Raw genomic sequence first — 9,857 nt, forward strand, 5'->3', positions numbered from 1 at the left:
TCATAAGGTCCATGAACACAGCTGGTGCATTAGTTAAACCAAAGGCATGACCATAAACTCGTAATGACCGTAACGTGTTCTGAAAGCAGTCTTTGAAATATCATCTTCTTTCACCCGCATTTGATGATACCCGGAACGTAAGTCAATCTTTGAATAAATAGACGAGCCTTGTAGTTGATCAAATAAGTCGTCGATTCTCGGTAGTGGGTAGCGGTTCTTGATGGTAAGTTTGTTCAACTCTCGGTAGTCGATACACAACCTGAATGTACCATCTTTCTTCTTGCCAAACAAAACAGGAGCTCCCCACGGTGATGTGCTTGGTCGAATGAAACCACGCTCTAAAAGTTCTTGTAATTGGCTTTGCAGTTCTTTCATCTCGCTGGGTGCGAGTCTGTAAGGAGCACGAGCTATTGGTGCAGCTCCTGGTACAAGATCTATTTGAAATTCAACGGATCGATGTGGGGGTAATCCCGGTAATTCTTTCGGAAATACATCGGGAAATTCTTTTGCAATGGGAACATCATTGATGCTCTTTTCTTCAGTTTGTACTTTCTCGACGTGTGCTAGAACAGCATAGCAACCTTTTCTTATTAGTTTTTGTGCCTTCAAATTACTAATAAGATGTAGCTTCGTGTTGCCCTTTTCTCCGTACACCATTAAGGGTTTTCCTTTTTCTCGTATAATGCGAATTGCATTTTTGTAACAAACGATCTCTGCTTTCACCTCTTTCAACCAGTCCATACCGATTATCACATCAAAACTCCCTAACTCTACTGGTATCAAATCAATCTTAAATGTTTCGCTAACCAGTTTAATTTCTCGATTCCGACATATATTATCGGCTGAAATTAATTTACCATTTGCTAATTCGAGTAAAAATTTACTATCCAAAGGCGTCAATGGACAACTTAATTTAGCACAAAAATCTCTACTCATATAGCTTCTATCCGCACCCGAATCAAATAAAACGTAAGCAGATTTATTGTCAATAAGAAACGTACCCGTAACAAGCTCCGGGTCTTCCTGTACCTCTGCCGCATTAATATTGAAAACTCTTCCGCGGCCTTGTCCATTCGTGTTCTCCTGGTTCGGGCAATTTCTAATAATGTGGCCCGGTTTTCCACATTTATAACAAACTACATTGGCATAACTTGCTCCGACACTACTTGCTCCGCCATTACTCGTTCCGATACCATTTGTTCCTTTCGTTCTATTAACCCCTGGTCCGTAGACCTCACACTTCACCGCGCTATGACCATTTCTTTTACACTTGTTGCAAAATTTGGTGCAGAACCCCGAGTGATACTTTTCACACCTTTGGCATAGATGCTTCTGATTGTTGTTGTTGTTGCGGTTATTATTGTTGTTGGGATGATTGTTGTAGTTGTTGTTGTTGTTGTTGTTGTTGTTGTTGGGCCGTTTGTTGTAGTTGCGATTGATGTTGCGATTGTTGGGATAATTGTTGCGATTATTGTTGTAATTGCTGTTGTTGTTGTATTGGTGATTCTTATCACCGTTTTCCTCCCACTTTCTTTTGACTTGCTTCACATTGGCCTCTTCAGCAGTCTGTTCTTTAATTCTTTCTTCAATCTGGTTCACTAGTTTGTGAGCCATTCTACATGCCTGTTGTATGGAGGCGGGCTCGTGTGAACTTATATCTTCTTGGATTCTTTCCGGTAATCCTTTCACAAACGCGTCGATCTTCTCTTCCTCATCTTCGAATGCTCCCGGACACAATAGGCACAATTCTGTGAATCGTCTTTTGTACGTGGTAATATCAAATCCGTGGGTTCGTAACCCTCTAAGTTCTGTCTTGAGCTTATTGACCTCGGTTCTGGGACGGTACTTCTCGTTCATCAAGTGCTTGAATGCTGACCACGGTAGTGCGTACGCATCATCTTGTCCCACTTGCTCTAGATAGGTATTCCACCATGTTAACGCAGAACCTGTGAAGATATGCGTAGCGTACTTCACTTTGTCCTCTTCAGTACACTTACTTATGGCAAACACCGATTCGACCTTCTCGGTCCACCGTTTCAATCCGATCGGTCCTTCGGTTCCATCAAATTCCAAAGGTTTGCTGGCAGTGAATTCTTTGTAGGTGCATCCTACACTATTTCCTGTACTGCCAGATCCAAGGTTATTGTTGGTATGTAGCGCAGCCTGTACCGCGGCTATGTTTGAAGCTAGAAAAGTACGGAATTCCTCTTCATTCATATTCACGGTGTGTCGAGTAGTCGATGCCATTTCCTTCAAAATAGTCAAATGGAACAAGTTAATCATACAGAATATTAAGAGTAGTTAATAGTATTTCGTAGCATAATATGAACTCATTTATAAAAGCTTTTTCTTCATATTAGCATTTTATAAGTTTAAATTCGGGTAGTACCTACCCGTTAAGTTCATACTTAGTAGCTAATATACAATTCAACTACTACAATTCTATATGAAAAACTGATTGTAATAATATTTCACGTTCAAACTTTTATACAATATTTTACAAACTTACAATACCGCTTATTTTACATAAAGCATGAAATATAGCACACGATAACTTTGATACAAGATAGTTGTGAAGATAATTCTAGCTAGTACACAAGTCGTTCAGCAAAGGCAATAAAGACACGTAATTCATATGTCTAGAAACAAGTCATGCATTCTGGTTTTACTAGGACTACTTCCCATCCTTGGTCTTGTGGAACATAACCGTTATGGCCGTTGATAAGACAGCGTGTTGTAACGTCGTCAAAGGGACGAGGGTTACGTAATGACCAACAGTCTCGTAATAACCTAAAAACCTCATTTCTTATCCCAATTACCGACTCCGTTACTTGTGGGAACGTTTTGTTTAATAGTTGTAGCCCGATGTTCTTGTTCTCACTTTGGTGAGAAGCGAACATTACTAACCCGTAAGCATAACATGCTTCTTTATGTTGCATGTTAGCCGCTTTTTCTAAATCACGAAGTCCTATATTCGGATATACTGAGTCAAAATAATTTCTTAACCCGTTGCGTAAAATAGCATTTGGGTTCCCCGCAATATATCCGTCAAAGTAAACACATCGTAACTTATGGATTTCCCAATGTGATATCCCCCATCTTCCGAACGAAAGCCTTTTATAAACCAAGGCATTCTTGGAACGTTCTTCGAATGTCTTACAAACTGATCTCGCCTTAAATAGTTGTGCCGAGGAATTCTGACCGACTCTAGACAAGATTTCATCAATCATGTCTCCGGGTAGGTCTCTTAAAATATTGGGTTGTCTATCCATTTTGTGTTTTTATACTGTAAAATAGACAAGAGTTAGATTCATAAAAAAAAATACTTATTAATACAAGCAATTTTTACATATATCATAAAGCATAAGCACACTATATTACATATATTACACCACACGAATATAACTATCTTATTCCGACTCGCTCGTTTCTTCTTGTTCGGTTTTGGTTCGTTTTGCCAAGTTTCTAGGGATATATGATGTTCCCCTAATACGAGCCGTCGTTGTCCACATTGGTTTAGAAAAACCTGGTGGTTTAGAGGTTCCCGGGTCATTGTTACAACTTAAGGACTTCGGGGGTTGACGATACATATAAAGTTCATCGGGGTTGGAATTAGATTTCTCTATTTTTATGCCCTTTCCCTTATTATTTTCTTTTGCCTTTTTAAATTCAGTTGGGGTAATTTCTATAACATCATCGGAATTCTCGTCGGAATCCGATTCATCGGAGAATTGGTAATCCTCCCAATATTTTGCTTCCTTGGTGGAAACACCATTGACCATAATTAACCTTGGTCGGTTGGTTGAGGATTCTCTTTTACTTAACCGTTTTATTATTTCCCCCACCGGTTCTATTTCTTCTTCCGGTTCCGATTCTTCTTCCGGTTCTGATTCTTCTTCCGGTTCCGACTCTTCTTCCGGTTCCTCTTCGGGAACTTGTGAATCAGTCCACGAATCATTCCAATTTACATTTGACTCTTCATTATTATTAGGTGAGTCAATGGGACTTGTTCTAGAGGTAGACATCTATCACATAATATCAAACACGTTAAGAGATTAATATATCACATAATATTCATATGTTAAAAATATATAGTTTCCAACAAAAATGTTAAGGAATCATTTTTAAAGAAAACACGGTCGAAGTCCAGACTCACTAATGCATCCTAACAAACTCGATAAGACACACTAATGCAAATTTTCTGGTTCTCTAAGACCAACGCTCGGATACCAACTGAAATGTCCCGTTCTTATTGATTAAAAACGTTCCATATTAATTGATTTCGTTGCGAGGTTTTGACCTCTATATGAGACGTTTTTCAAAGACTGCATTCATTTTTAAAACAAACCATAACCTTTATTTCATAAATAAAGGTTTAAAAAGCTTTACGTAGATTATCAAATAATGATAATCTAAAATATCCTGTTTACACACGACCATTACATAATGGTTTACAATACAAATATGTTACATCGAAATCAGTTTCTTGAATGCAGTTTTTACACAATATCATACAAACATGGACTCCAAATCTTGTCCTTATTTTAGTATGCAACAGCGGAAGCTCTTAGTATTCACCTGAGAATAAACATGCTTTAAACGTCAACAAAAATGTTGGTGAGTTATAGGTTTAACCTATATATATCAAATCGTAACAATAGACCACAAGATTTCATATTTCAATACACATCCCATACATAGAGATAAAAATCATTCATATGGTGAACACCTGGTAACCGACAATAACAAGATGCATATATAAGAATATCCCCATCATTCCGGGACACCCTTCGGATATGATATAAATTTCGAAGTACTAAAGCATCCGGTACTTTGGATGGGGTTTGTTAGGCCCAATAGATCTATCTTTAGGATTCGCGTCAATTAGGGTGTCTGTTCCCTAATTCTTAGATTACCAGACTTAATAAAAAGGGGCATATTCGATTTCGATAATTCAACCATAGAATGTAGTTTCACGTACTTGTGTCTATTTTGTAAATCATTTATAAAACCTGCATGTATTCTCATCCCAAAAATATTAGATTTTAAAAGTGGGACTATAACTCACTTTCACAGATTTTTACTTCGTCGGGAAGTAAGACTTGGCCACTGGTTGATTCACGAACCTATAACAATATATACATATATATCAAAGTATGTTCAAAATATATTTACAACACTTTTAATATATTTTGATGTTTTAAGTTTATTAAGTCAGCTGTCCTCGTTAGTAACCTACAACTAGTTGTCCACAGTTAGATGTACAGAACTAAATCGATAAATATTATCTTGAATCAATCCACGACCCAGTGTATACGTATCTCAGTATTGATCACAACTCAAACTATATATATTTTGGAATCAACCTCAACCCTGTATAGCTAACTCCAACATTCACATATAGAGTGTCTATGGTTGTTCCGAAATATATATAGATGTGTCGACATGATAGGTCGAAACATTGTATACGTGTCTATGGTATCTCAAGATTACATAATATACAATACAAGTTGATTAAGTTATGGTTGGAATAGATTTGTTACCAATTTTCACGTAGCTAAAATGAGAAAAATTATCCAATCTTGTTTTACCCATAACTTCTTCATTTTAAATCCGTTTTGAGTGAATCAAATTGCTATGGTTTCATATTGAACTTTATTTTATGAATCTAAACAGAAAAAGTATAGGTTTATAGTCGAAAAAATAAGTTACAAGTCGTTTTTGTAAAGGTAGTCATTTCAGTCGAAAGAACGACGTCTAGATGACCATTTTAGAAAACATACTTCCACTTTGAGTTTAACCATAATTTTTTGGATATAGTTTCATGTTCATAATAAAAATAATTTTCTCAGAATAACAACTTTTAAATCAAAGTTTATCATAGTTTTTAATTAACTAACCCAAAACAGCCCGCGGTGTTACTACGACGGCATAAATACGGTTTTACGGTGTTTTTCGTGTTTCCAGGTTTTAAATCATTAAGTTAGCATATCATATAGATATAGAACATGTGTTTAGTTGATTTTAAAAGTCAAGTTAGAAGGATTAACTTTTGTTTGCGAAAACAAGTTTAGAATTAACTAAACTATGTTCTAGTGATTACAAATTTAAACCTTCGAATAAGATAGCTTTATATGTATGAATTGAATGATGTTATGAACATCATTACTACCTTAATTTCCTTGGATAAACCTACTGGAAAAGATAAAAATGGATCTAGCTTCAATGGATCCTTGGATGGCTCGAAGTTCTTGAAGCAGAATCATGACACGAAAACAAGTTCAAGTAAGATCATCACTTGAAATAAGATTGTTATAGTTATAGAAATTGAACCAAAGTTTGAATATGATTATTACCTTGTATTAGAATGATAACCTAATGTAAGAAACAAAGATTTCTTGAGGTTGGATGATCACCTTACAAGATTGGAAGTGAGCTAGCAAACTTGAAAGTATTCTTGATTTTATGATACTAGAACTTTTGGAATTTATGAAGAACACTTAGAACTTGAAGATAGAACTTGAGAGAGATCAATTAGATGAAGAAAATTGAAGAATGAAAGTGTTTGTAGGTGTTTTTGGTCGTTGGTGTATGGATTAGATATAAAGGATATGTAATTTTGTTTTCATGTAAATAAGTCATGAATGATTACTCATATTTTTGTAATTTTATGAGATATTTCATGCTAGTTGCCAAATGATGGTTCCCACATGTGTTAGGTGACTCACATGGGCTGCTAAGAGCTGATCATTGGAGTGTATATACCAATAGTACATACATCTAAAAGCTGTGTATTGTACGAGTACGAATACGGGTGCATACGAGTAGAATTGTTGATGAAACTGAACGAGGATGTAATTGTAAGCATTTTTGTTAAGTAGAAGTATTTTGATAAGTGTATTGAAGTCTTTCAAAAGTGTATAAATACATATTAAACCACTACATGTATATACATTTTAACTGAGTCGTTAAGTCATCGTTAGTCGTTACATGTAAATGTTGTTTTGAAACCTTTAGGTTAACGATCTTGTTAAATGTTGTTAACCCAATGTTTATAATATCAAAAGAGATTTTAAATTATTATATTATCATGATATTATGATGTACGAATATCTCTTAATATGATATATATATACATTAAATGTCGTTACAACGATAATCGTTACATATATGTCTCGTTTCAAAATCATTAAGTTAGTAGTCTTGTTTTTACATATGTAGTTCATTGTTAATATACTTAATGATATGTTTAATTATCATAATATAATGTTAACTATATATATAACCATATATATGTCATCATATAGTTTTTACAAGTTTGAACGTTCGTGAATCACCGGTCAACTTGGGTGGTCAATTGTCTATATGAAACCTATTTCAATTAATCAAGTCTTAACAAGTTTGATTGCTTAACATGTTGGAAACATTTAATCATGTAAATATCAATCTCAATTAATATATATAAACATGGAAAAGTTCGGGTCACTACATATTAACCCCTGGTCCGTAGACCTCACACTTCGCCGCGCTATGACCATTTCTTTTACACTTGTTGCAAAATTTGGTGCAGAACCCCGAGTGATACTTTTCACACCTTTGGCATAGCTGCTTCTGATTTTTGTTGTTGTTGCGATTATTATTGTTGTTGGGATGATTGTTGTAGTTGCTATTGTTGTTGTTGTTGTTGTTGTTGTTGTTGTTGGGCCGTTTGTTGTAGTTGCGATTGATGTTGCGATTGTTGGGATAATTGTTGCGATTATTATTGTAATTGCTGTTGTTGTTGTATTGGTGATTCTTATCACCGTTTTCCTCCCACTTTCTTTTGACTTGCTTCACATTGGCCTCTTCAGCCGTCTGTTCTTTAATTCTTTCCTCAATCTGGTTCACTAGTTTGTGAGCCATTCTACATGCCTGTTGTATGGAGGCGGGCTCGTGTGAACTTATATCTTCTTTGATTCTTTCCGGTAATCCTTTCACAAACGCGTCGATCGTCTCTTCCTCATCTTCGAACGCTCCCGGACACAATAGGCACAATTCTGTGAATCGTCTTTCGTACGTGGTAATATCAAATCCTTGGGTTCGTAACCCTCTAAGTTCTGTCTTGAGCTTATTGACCTCGGTTCTGGGACGGTACTTCTCGTTCATCAAGTGCTTGAATGCTGACCACGGTAGTGCGTACGTATCATCTTGTCCCACTTGCTCTAGATAGGTATTCCACCATGTTAACACAGAACCTGTGAAGGTATGCGTAGCGTACTTCACTTTGTCCTCTTCAGTACACTTACTTATGGCAAACACCGATTCGACCTTCTCGGTCCACCGTTTCAATCCGATCGGTCCTTCGGTTCCATCAAATTCCAAAGGTTTGCAGGCAGTGAATTCTTTGTAGGTGCATCCTACATGATTTCATGTACTGCTAGATCCAAGGTTATTGTTGGTATATAGCGCAGCCTGTACTGCTGCTATGTTTGAAGCTAGAAAAGTACGGAATTCCTCTTCATTCATATTCACGGTGTGTCAAGTAGTCGGTGCCATTTCCTTCAAAATAGTCAAATGGAACAAGTTAATCATACAGAATATTAAGAGTAGTTAATAGTATTTCGTAGCATAATATGAACTCATTTATAAAAGCTTTTTCTTCATATTAGCGTTTTATAAGTTTAAATTCGGGTAGTACCTACCCGTTAAGTTCATACTTAGTAGCTAATATACAATTCAACTACTACAATTCTATATGAAAAACTGATTATAATAATATTTCGCGTTCAAACTTTTATACAATATTTTACAAACTTACAATACCGCTTATTTTACATAAAGCATGAAATATAGCACACAATAACTTTGATACAAGATAGTTGTGAAGATAATTCTAGCTAGTACACAATTCGTTCAGCAAAGGCAATAAAGACACGTAATTCATACGTCCAGAAACAAGTCATGCATTCTGGTTTTACTAGGACTACTCCCCATCCTTGGTCTTGTGGAACATAACCGTTATGTCCGTTGATAAGACAGTGTGTTGTAACGTCGTCAAAGGGACGAGGGTTACGTAATGACCAACAGTCTCGTAATAACCTAAAAACCTCATTTCTTACCCCAATTACCGACTCCGTCACTTGTGTGAACGTTTTGTTTAATAGTTGTAGCCCGATGTTCTTTTTCTCACTTTGGTGAGAAGCGAACATTACTAACCCGTAAGCATAGCATGCTTCTTTATGTTGCATGTTAGCCGCTTTTTCTAAATCATGAAGTCCTATATTCGGATACATTGAGTCAAAATAATTTCTTAACCCGTTGCGTAAAATAGCATTTGGGTTCCCCGCAATATATGCGTCAAAGTAAACACATCGTAATTTATGGGTTTCCCAATGTGATATCCCCCATCTTTCAAACAAAAGTCTCTTATAAACCAAGACATTCTTGGAACGTTCTTCGAATGTCTTACAAACTGATTTCGCCGTAAATAGTTGTGCCGAAGAATTCTGACCGACTCTAGACAAGATTTCATCAATCATGTCTCCGGGTAGGTCTCTTAAAATATTGGGTTGTCTATCCATTTTGTGTTTTTATACTGTAAAATAGACAAGAGTTAGATTCATAAAAAAAATACTTATTAATACAAGCAATTTTTACATATATCATAAAGCATAAGCACACTATATTACATATATTACACCACACGAATACAACTATCTTATTCTGACTCGCTCGTTTCTTCTTCTTTGATTTTGGTTCGTTTTGCCAAGTTTCTAGGGATATATGATGTTCCCCTAATACGAGCTGTCGTTTTCCACAACGGTTTAGAAAAACCTGGTGGTTTAGAGGTTCTCGGGTCATTGTTACAACTTAAGGGC

Source organism: Rutidosis leptorrhynchoides, chromosome 7 (genome assembly GCF_046630445.1).
Source record: "Rutidosis leptorrhynchoides isolate AG116_Rl617_1_P2 chromosome 7, CSIRO_AGI_Rlap_v1, whole genome shotgun sequence".
Classification (NCBI taxonomy): domain Eukaryota; kingdom Viridiplantae; phylum Streptophyta; class Magnoliopsida; order Asterales; family Asteraceae; genus Rutidosis; species Rutidosis leptorrhynchoides.